The sequence below is a fragment of the Pezoporus wallicus genome, unplaced genomic scaffold (assembly GCF_028554395.1).
Source record: "Pezoporus wallicus isolate ANWC-B61680 ecotype Strahan unplaced genomic scaffold, APGP_CSIRO_Pwel_v1 contig_6427, whole genome shotgun sequence".
Classification (NCBI taxonomy): Eukaryota; Metazoa; Chordata; class Aves; order Psittaciformes; family Psittacidae; genus Pezoporus; species Pezoporus wallicus.
Genome location: NW_026639823.1, coordinates 99389 through 109779, shown reverse-complemented (window position 1 = coordinate 109779; position 10391 = coordinate 99389). Strand labels below are relative to the sequence as shown.

The 10391-nt window shown below is 39.4% G+C and overlaps 1 protein-coding gene across 1 annotated transcript in view; it reads left to right on the top strand.

Annotated features, from left to right (window-relative positions):
- The first annotated feature begins 591 nt into the window (after window positions 1-591).
- LOC130602949 (bifunctional heparan sulfate N-deacetylase/N-sulfotransferase 4) overlaps window positions 592-10391 on the top strand; it is a 108091-nt gene continuing 98291 nt past the window's right edge. Inside the window, exon 1 of the mRNA XM_057416290.1 lies at window positions 592-1309. The gene's annotated coding sequence lies outside the window, so the exon portion shown is untranslated. The remainder of the gene's footprint in view (window positions 1310-10391) is intronic.

Below are 10391 nucleotides of genomic sequence, written 5' to 3'. Positions count from 1 at the left end.
CAAAGAACAGTTTTGGAGTGAAAGGTGCCAAGCTGGCAAAAATTGAAAATTAGATTGGTGTAAAATTGAGGGGTTTTAATATAGAAAGTGTTTTGTTTTTCCTCTGTAATATAATTTAAAGTCACATAATAATCACGTTTCTTGGCTATGGAAGTAGGTTTCATCTCCAGCTGGATGAGATAAAGAATGTTAATAAGAAATTATGCAACAAATAAATGGAATTTGTGTTGCGTGCAGTAGGAAAATATATCTCTCAATGCTGCATGTTTGCCAGTATCCACCTAGAGGTGCTGTCAGGGAGATCACTGGTAACCAACTTGCTGGGCAACCTCTGCTTGATTTTGATCATATATTAAAAGCTACTTTCTATTTTACTGGGTGATCTTACCAGTGACCTAACAAGAGTAGAAACCAAAAAGTCTTCTAGTAATTTTCTTGAGTCTCCTTTAGCATCTGGGGTACTGTGAGGAGCTGAAGGGGGGACTCGAAGATTCTCCTGCCTAAAAATTACTCTTTCAAGTTTCCTTTTTCCCCTAGGCTTTCAGTCACAGACTCCACATGTAAAATCAGAAGCTGGAAGTGGCATTTTCCTCCCGCATTTTCGGCAGGCAGGCAGGAGGGGAGGTGGTCCAACTGCACAATGACAGATTATGCAAATCCTCCTGGAGCATCTAATCAATCACAGCAGCAGGAGAGGAATGCAGCTCATCTCCAAATTAGCCTCTGTCATCACATCCTAGTCCTCCCATGAAGCATCCCCCCTCGGCTGGAATGACATCAGAGCAGCTCAGGGTCCTTGAAAGTCTGAGGGTTGATTAGCTGGAGGAATTGGCTGCTTCTGCCAATCACAACCCTGCAAAACCGCCTTGATACTCTTGTAGATATGAGGGAGAGGAAGGCTGACTACAGCAAACAGGAGGCACAGCAGCAGCACCGGTAGTAGTAACGGGAGCATACGATATTTGGGCGATTAAATAGTTCTCACAGCCTTTTTGCTGTAGCCTGGCTGCTCCACGGTGTAATCCCCACGTCCAAGAAGGAAGCTGCATTTTTAACAGTGTGCTGAACAGAGGTTTGAATCATTCCAGCTGGCTGCTTGTTTTGAAAAGGGCAGTCTGTGTATAAATGAGATGTGACTGTACTGGTAGAGTTCAGTTACTGGGGCTGGAGCAAGAGGAATCTTCCCGGGATGCCGCTCAGACAGCTGCTATCAATTGAAAACTCTTCCTAGTTTACCTGGAGCCATGTGAAGAGATTTGAATAGCAGATGTCTCTTCCCTGCACGCTAGGAAGAGGAATTCTTCTCTAGGTAAGCTATTCAGCTTCTGCACATACATACTGCTACCTTAACCTATACGTCTGGGTATATATTCACACAACTATATAGATAGTGCCTATACTCAGGGACAAGAAAACAGTTCATGAACAGGTATAAATATCCACACAGTGCCTGATTATGTATAGTAAGTACTTCAGAAAGCTGCCTAGAACCTGACAATCAAAGGATTATTTGAAAGTTTGAGATAGTCTTTGCCATGTTTGCATGCAAGTGCCCTTGACATAAACGGATGCATGGGGAAACAGCTGTCTGACTAAATATATGAAAGACCACAGAAGTTAGAGCATAGGAGTTATGTGAGGAAAGAAAGAGAATAAGGCTGCAATTCTTCTTTAATCTACTTCATACGCTTTGCTTTTATTTGCTACTATTTAGCAAATTTAAGCAAAACTAGTGCATTAAAATGACAATGTGAAAGCTTTCCAGGGATATATAGTAAACATGCACTATTTAATGTCAGAGTAACTGTATATTGAGGAAGTCAAGACCCACAGATCTAATCTCTTCCAGTGGTTTGATATCCAAACAACATCTGTCAGCAACATTTCTTTTTAAGCAGCATGATCATTCGTGATGTGGAAGCAAGTATTGTTTCAGGTAGTAAGAGGTAAACTGAAGAAATCAGCGTTTGCTTTTCAGATGACTACAGAGGCAGAACACAGGGGCAGCCCTGCCTTTTTATTTTAAAGCTGACACACTGGCTCCAAGTCACTGCTGCTGGGAATAAACACTCAAGCGAGAAATGTTTAGAGGTGAGGAAGTCTCCTTACGTCAAGCAGTACACTAATGTAACCACACATACATATGAAAACCCACGCAAGGATCCTTAAGCTCTCTTTTCCCTAGGGAATTTACTATGTCATTTTTTATTAACTTCTGCAGCTCTTAATCACATTGGACTCTTCCTCCCTGTGAATAAATGCTGCAGAATCTGGCCTACCCCATCTAGCAGGTTATTCTCCCTTTTACATCTCTTAATGTAACCAGAGCAAAAGATAAGAAGAGATATAAGTCATTTGCACCCCGTCTCTTCAGTTTATGATCCTCCTGCTATAAGATGTTCAGCTTGTGGAAGAATAGCAGAATCTCCTTGTTCATAAAGTTTAAATAGTCGGGAATGTTGCCAGGTGCTTCTCTGGTTTGCCCCATCACATCTGTATACTTTCATCATGCAAGTTTTACCATCAGCCAAGCTGCACTGTCTGACTTGCTTTCTGAAATGCTGCTCTAAAGAAGGCAGGGAAGGGCAGGAGGAATGCCGAGTCACATTTAAATAAGGAAATTCTTGGCTTTCAGTTTTCTTCTGAATCTTACAAATTCAAATAATATGATCTGCTCAACTAGATTAGATGTTTCTAATGGCACTGCTCTGTGCAGAAGTTTAACATTGTGTATTAGTTTTTGTGCCATTTCCTCAAAACATGGCCATTTTTTTGATTCAAATAAACGCCTAATGTCTGAAAGCCTCAGAAATAAAAGCAGATGTATCTTAACCTCTTGTTGACCCCACTTTTTTCTGGGAGGCCAGACAAATGCTCCTCTAACTTACATTTCCTTCAAGTAAATCAAATCCAAAGGGTTAGATTTAAGCCCAGATCAGGACACTTGAGTGACTGACCTCAGACACATATATATGCCTCAATGTATAATTCCATTTCAGTCTGAACACCCTGGTAGCTCACACTATAAAGTTCTGGAAGTCCTATTAAAACTTTATGGATATTTAGAGGCTGAGATATCTGCTATATTGCTCTTTGTAATGGCACTGATCAAACTTAGCTGATGTGGCAGCATGCAGGACTCATGAGTTTCACTAGATTTCAACTATTATTCAGTATAACTGGGAGAAAAATATCCTAATAGTAAAGCCTTTTTTTTTTTTAATGATTTTATTTTGAATCCTTACAGAACAGGAATTATCTCAGAGGTATAATGAGATACTTGAAGGAAAACATGCATACATATTGCAAACCCAGGGCAATCATCAAATAAAATGCTGATGAGTTACCAGTAGTTGTGACTATGAGTTTTCAGTTGGATAAACAAAAAATTACATTTGACCATATGCCACCAGGAGAAGATTTGTTTCTCACTGTATTTTTCTATAAGCAATAAGGGAAAAAATATAATGATCTCTTACCCCCCCCAAAATAGGTAATTTCTGTTCAGAAATCTTTGGTTTAGCCAACAATTTTGATTTGACTACTTCCAACCACACAGCTGGCTGAGCTTCAGCTGCATGTATACACCGATGTTTGCTTCCATCAAGTGTTTGCTTTGCAAAGCTTTCATAATGCTTCAGCTTCTTAGGTGCATCCAAGAAGCTGCTTTCCATAGCTGCAAAACTGGCTTTTCTGAACATAGCAAACCCTGGGCCAAGAGCAGCAAAGCATTTCAAGCTGGGGACATGGGTGGCTGAAGGAAAGGATAATTCATAATTGTGCAGAAAACTGCTGTTTCCCCTGCCTGTGAAATCATTTCAGGAACAGGGTCCTGAGCTTAAGATGAGCCAAGGGCTCTGCATTCTTTCCAAGGTGAGGGGAGACTGCGTTTGAAACAACTTGCAAAGATGAAGGAATACAGTGTAGGGTGGCAGTTTAGCAGATCCCCTCTTCGCAGGCCTGGGACACAGTTGAAGACCATTAGAGCAGGTTGAGGCACTGGACTATGGGAGAAAGAGGGTCTCTGTTCTGGAAATTGTTTGGAGTATGAAGTCTCACATTTGTAGAAAGGCTGAAGAATGCCCCTATCACAGCAACAAATCTTCTTCTATTGAGATCTTAAAGCAATGCCCCTCATGAAGTGTAAACCACCCAGAAGAGTGCTAGATAAAAAACTTATTATTTTCCATCTATGTCAACATTTAAATTAGAAAATTTGATCTGGGCTGTAAAAAAAACGAAGCTCAGCTGCTTGAAGAAAATGAAACCCATGCATGTTAATCCCAAACACTTACTGCGTCTGTCAGTAATAATTACAACGAAATCCCAGATTCTTCTGAAATTAACAGTTGCTATAGAAAAGTAATAATATTTTATCTAAATAGTACTGCCACCAGAATCACATGGCAACAGCACAACCATGTCAGTATTTGATGGAGAAAACACAACTGGCACCAGATGTATTGTGATGAGATGATGTAAACTCAATTCTGAAAGAAGTATTTACACCTATTTCCTTCCCTCTGGCTACAGGAAGGGTCCCAACTGCTTTCCCCAAGTGTAGGAAAGAGGAACAAAATGTTCCTCCCCCCCTCTGCTGTAAGGATGGGTTTTGCAGAGCCAGGACAAATACAGAAGTAGAAGCCAGGGCAGGGTGAGCTTCTTTCACAAGAAAAGAAGCAAAAAGAAAGGGGTTCCCTCCTCTTCCCTGGAAGCTAATAAAGAACTGTACTAGCTTACTTAGCTTGGCCAAGGGAAAACCTGCCAAATCTCTGGTTTGCTTTCCACTACCTAGGGAAGTCATTGTTTTCCCTGCTTCGTCATGTCACAGGGAAGCTACCATGCAAGTTTCTTTCCTCACCTAAAACACACTAAGACAAGGTATTCCCTAGCACAGCCCCAAAACAGACAGTGTAACACAAACAACAATTTCAAATCTGTACATGTACAGCTGCTGATGCATTCTTCCCAGGCCATGTTCCAGGTAACCTTACAGAGCGCATGCTTCTGCACCCAAAGCTGCTGGTGCAGAATTTCTGCTAGGACAGTCTTGTGACTTCAAAGATAGTTCTTAGCAGCCATGAGAGCAGCATCTGTCACCCTGTCACAGCCCACAAGAGCACTGAGAAATGCACGCAGAGCTAATGCATCTACAGCTATAGAGTTTTACTAATGGCTGGGGTTTAATCTCCCATATGTATATATCATTATCAGACACACAGCAGGCAGAATAATGCTAACGGGCTCTCCCCTGAGCAGAACTGGGCATGAAAAAAATCCTCCTGAAGAACTATCCACAGCTACTTATTTCAGCCTGCACTCTGCCAGGCTTCCACAGAAAGGACTGCATTTAGCTTTTAGTGTATAAATAAGTGTTCTGATAAATAATTAATAGTAGCTGCTGACCATAAAAGAGGTGACTTGAGAAAGTTAAAACAGTCTGCCATTAAATATGCACCTACCTCTATGTTCTAGTTTCAGGGGATGTTTTATCCAACATCCTTTCTTTTTGCATGGGGCCATATTTTGCAAGGAGAAGGCCAGATCTCAAGTTCCAGAGCCTCAGGGCATTCTTTGAATTTATTCTCTCTCACGAGTGTATTTATCACCCCCTAAACCACCAGAGGGGAGGGCAAGTGGTCAGTGATTCACAAATAAAGTTTTGGAAATGAGAGGAAAATGCAGTAGGGTCTAGACTTCTGAGTAAGATACAGAAATTACACTTACTGGTCACTTTTCATTTTCAAGCCCTCACAGCTTCCTTTAAAAAATTATTCATTACTAGTCAGTAGACTGCATTTGCTGTGCCATTTTAAATGGCTTCACCGTCCTACCCCACACAATTGCACTGTTACGGGTGTGCAATTTCTTCCTGCACGGGGCACAGTACAAACCAGTAACTACTGTTAGCAATTGAGGGTCCAGGTTTGTTTTTAATTGAGAGACCTTAAAGAGGAATTGGTCACTCTACCTCATTAGTAACTGAAAAGCAGTGATTCTGGGATTTCATCTTCCAACATAAGAGCAACTGCATCTTCTACTATTTCTATATTTCTATATATTATTTCTATATTTCTATATATTATTTCTATATTTCTATATATTATTTCTATATTACTATTTCTATATTACCTGCAACAGTTCATGTTACTATAATTTGTACTGGGGGGGGCAGGAAAGAAAAAATAAATAACACAATTAAAGATCAAGAGGCCACTGTGGTATGTACTGTCCACATGAAAAACAAATCAAACAGTGCATGCTCCAATTCTTGACACTCTCCGACTCCCATAGGACTAACTCTTAATCAGTTTTGGAGCAAGCTCCATGTGCCAGCACAAATCAGCAGCAGTCATTCTGCACATTCAGATTTTTAACTAAAGTACCCCCAAGAAGGCTTTCTCCTCCATGGAAAATACATACATTCAGGCGGAAAATTAACTACCTATGTATATGGTGTCTAAACCAGACTTTTATGATTACAGTGTATTATCATGTCAATTAATGAGCCATCATTTTGTTGGCTTGTAAGACCTTACCATAAAACAGAAATCCAAGCTGGATTTCCACTTCCAAGTGCATGCTGGAGATTAATATTAGAAAACACCACATAGTTGTGTACCGAGCCCACAGAGGAGAACAGGTATGTAAAGAAACATAACTCATTCCAGCCTGGTGCAGGGGCTGTACAGTCACAAACACCCTGCTTCCAGAAATAAGTTAATGCCTCAGTAGTTCAGTTTTGGAGATTTTTCATCAAAACAGTTTAATCAAAGCCTCAATATTCTATCACATAGCTCTAATGGCATTAGTTCTAGTTATAGCCTCTGAGCTTCCCATGACTCAACAAAAAAGTCCCTTGAATTCCCGAAAAGGACCATTACCCTACTAGTGGCATTTCTAAATTGAACTTTATCTAGATAAAACAAAGATTAGATCTTTCCAAAGAAAGTATTTGTTTATATTATAAACCAAAAGCAAAACAGTATCTATAGGTCACAGATGACACACCAGAAATTTCAAAAGACATCTTTCACTAGACTGACAAAGTGGCTTCTTCCAGAGAAGCTCCATAAGACAGTGGCAGAAATAAAAATAGAGCCATTTAACCAGGGTATGAAGACTAAAAAAGAAAAGGAAGCAAACACTGCAAATACATGTGACTGCACATGACAGCATGAATTTTGTACTGGCTTTCTTATATGCACCATTTGCAATATCCACACTTTATACATTTGACCAAACATGAATCAACTTCAAACGTTTTACAGCTACAGTCCATGTAAAGGCAGAAAAGGGTATTATTCCCACAATGCAGACTGAAAAATTGAAGTACTGAAGGAAAAAAAAAAATAAAAATCAGTGGCTTCCAGAAGGCAATACATGATCTTGGTGGCAGAAAGAAACTAAACTCAGTTTTGGCTCCCTGCCTTATTCCTCTCACCATTAAGCATCTTTCTTCCCGACAGGGAAACAATACCCATTCAATCATTTAAAGATAAAAAGAAGTTGAATTTGTATTAATATCTTCCATAAACATTCCTTGGACTATTTTGTCTGCTTCACAGTGTCTGAACTACTTAAATACATTCAAGTGAGTTTGGTATTGTAGTATTTTTAAAACATTATGAAGTTTTTCCATCTAGATTAGTTTTACTGACAACAGTAATATGTATAGCCATAACTGGCTCCTAGAGAAAACTAATCCTTCTAGTTTTAAAGAACTTGCAATAAGATAAGAGTTTTCTGAACAACAGCCTGGAATCTAGTCTGGACTAAGAGTCTAATTGAAGCAATTTAAATATTTATGGAAAAAGACAGGACAGGTATTATAAACATAACTTCTTGCCCCAAAACTGTCATGTAATAAAGCAGTGATTAATGCAAGTATTTTATGAGCAAGGTAGAAATGATTGTTTGAATTTTCCTTTTCAGAACAATGCTCTTTGGAAGTCCAAAAGCACACTTTCAGACAAGCACAAAACCCAGACTGTGGCACGTGGAGAGCCACTCTGTCTTCATTCACTGCGCTTGCCTTACTTTGCGTGAAATCCATTGCTTGCCATCACCACTACTTGCTGGCTGAGACCTGCCAGGTTGTCACAGCTTAGATGATGCTGGGACTCAACTCACTATGTTTCCTATCTATTCTTCCACCAAATCCTCTCAAATAACAAAACTTGTCAGCCAACAAGGATGAAAATGGGGAGGGTGTACTCAGTAGAATTTACTTAAACATAGGGAAGCTATTATAATGACAGTTAATGTACCCAGAGCTTGAAAACAGTCTCTAGCTGTCTGGAATCTGGTCTGAGTAAGCTCAGAGTAAACCTCTTCAAATTTCATGTAGTAAATGTGCTGCTATAAGGATTTAGGTACAAAGTCCTTAATCTGGTTTTAAATAGAGTTCCTGTGCACTAGTAACAGAACATTACTATGTAACAGCAGTAGTCTCTCTCTCATATAAAATAGTGGCCTCCTTTTAATTCCTAGCAGTGATGTGACCACATCAGACTTTCTCACAACTAGTCCCTGTGACAGGATACAGATACCACAGAACATGTTATTTAGTGAAATATATTGGCATTGATATAAAGATGGAGACACTTATATTATCTTGCATGATGGCAAATATTTTTTGGTCCCATAAAAGTAACAGGAAACCAAAGAGTGGGAAACCAAAGAAGTATAAAGACCAAAGAGTTTAGCTTCTAATAAGCTGTTCCAGAGTCTGTGACTATGTCTTTGTAGGCAAACGGCCTCTTCATTAAAAAGGGAGCTTTTAACCTTTTTGGGGTAGAAAAGCTCCCAAAAAGAAAAGTTTCAATAGCTATTCAGCAAATCTGTAATCCTTGGTAAATTTTCAAAACACAGATACAGAAAACCTGCAGCTATCTAGATGCTAACAGAACCACAGAAAGCTCTTTTTCTTTTTTTTACATGTATTAGCTTTTATATATAATCAAACAAGATGTCTAGATTTTGACTACTGCATTGATTGACTTTAAGGAGTTATAGTTAGCCATTATATTGCACAAATGCTGTCTCTCAACTGAATTCACTACACAAATCATTCTACTGAAACTGGATAGCTAATTGATAGCCTTATAAAAGTAGAAAACAGTAAAAAAAAAATCTGATAGAGCATCTCACTAAAATTTTATTTGAAAAGTTAAATGAATTCAAATTGGCTTCCATTGAAGCATTAAACTATGAATTGAGAAGTGATGAAGAGCCATTAACCAAGCAAGATCAGAAGATATGTTGCATAAAGTTAGAAGGAATATTTTGCAGGCTGTCTCAGGAAAACGTATTAAGACTGCTTTTATTCACCATCTTCATTCAAAAGGGTTGAGTCAACCACAGCACGTTCATTACACCTGCACTCTCCACTAACCCCACTGGGAAAGTAAGCATCAGCTCGAAGGACTTGATCCTGTAGGTCACGCACAACTTTGTACCATGGAAATCTTTGTTGTGTTTTCAGCCAAAACTTTCTGCCGTGACATTCTGGCTGTGACATTTTGGCTCTGACGTCATGGCTTCAGCAGTAGGCTTCTGACTTTCACATCATCTCAAAACCTTATTTTGATCCTTGGAAGTTCAATTATTTTTCTCCTGATGTTGTGAAGGTTGTACAGACATCTGTTTGTGGACGGTCACTATGCAAGAGTAAGTGGCTATTGCTTCTGGCTCAGTCATGGGTCTGCCAAATGACCTTGAAAAAGTCAAGCCTTTACCCAAGAATAATGCTATTTAGCTTTTTTGAATGTTTACTGAGTTACTGGTGAAAAGTGATAGATATTACCATCAATCAGGCAAGATGACACATTTATTAGAAAGAGCACTGAGAAGATATTTTCTTATTTTAAGTCTGGCCATAGAGCTAAATGTTTTGCCTAATAATATCTAAATATTATGTATATTTTGGTATATTTTGATAAAGTGATATATTTTGATATTGTTACACAACATTTTTGCCACATAGGGAGCTGCACAAAAGTTGAATGTGGTCATTAACCCCTACGTGCTACAATGGTGACTAGAGCCACTTTATCAAGAAACAAGAAATATGTATGTACATGTTCACAGTATCACAGTATGCTAGGAAGGGACCTCGAAAGATCATCTAGTCCAATCCCCCTGCCGGAGCAGGAACACCTAGATAATGTTACACAGGAATGTGTCCAGGCGGGTTTTGAATGTCTCCAGGGAAGGAGACTCCACAACCTCCCTGGGCAGCCTGTTCCAGTGTTCCATCACCCTCACTGAGAAGAAGTTTCTTCTCAAGTTTAAGTGGAACCTCTTGTGTTCCAGTTTGTACCCATTACCCCTTGTCCTATCATTGTTTGCCACTGAGTAGAGCCTGGCTCCATCCTCGTGACACTCCC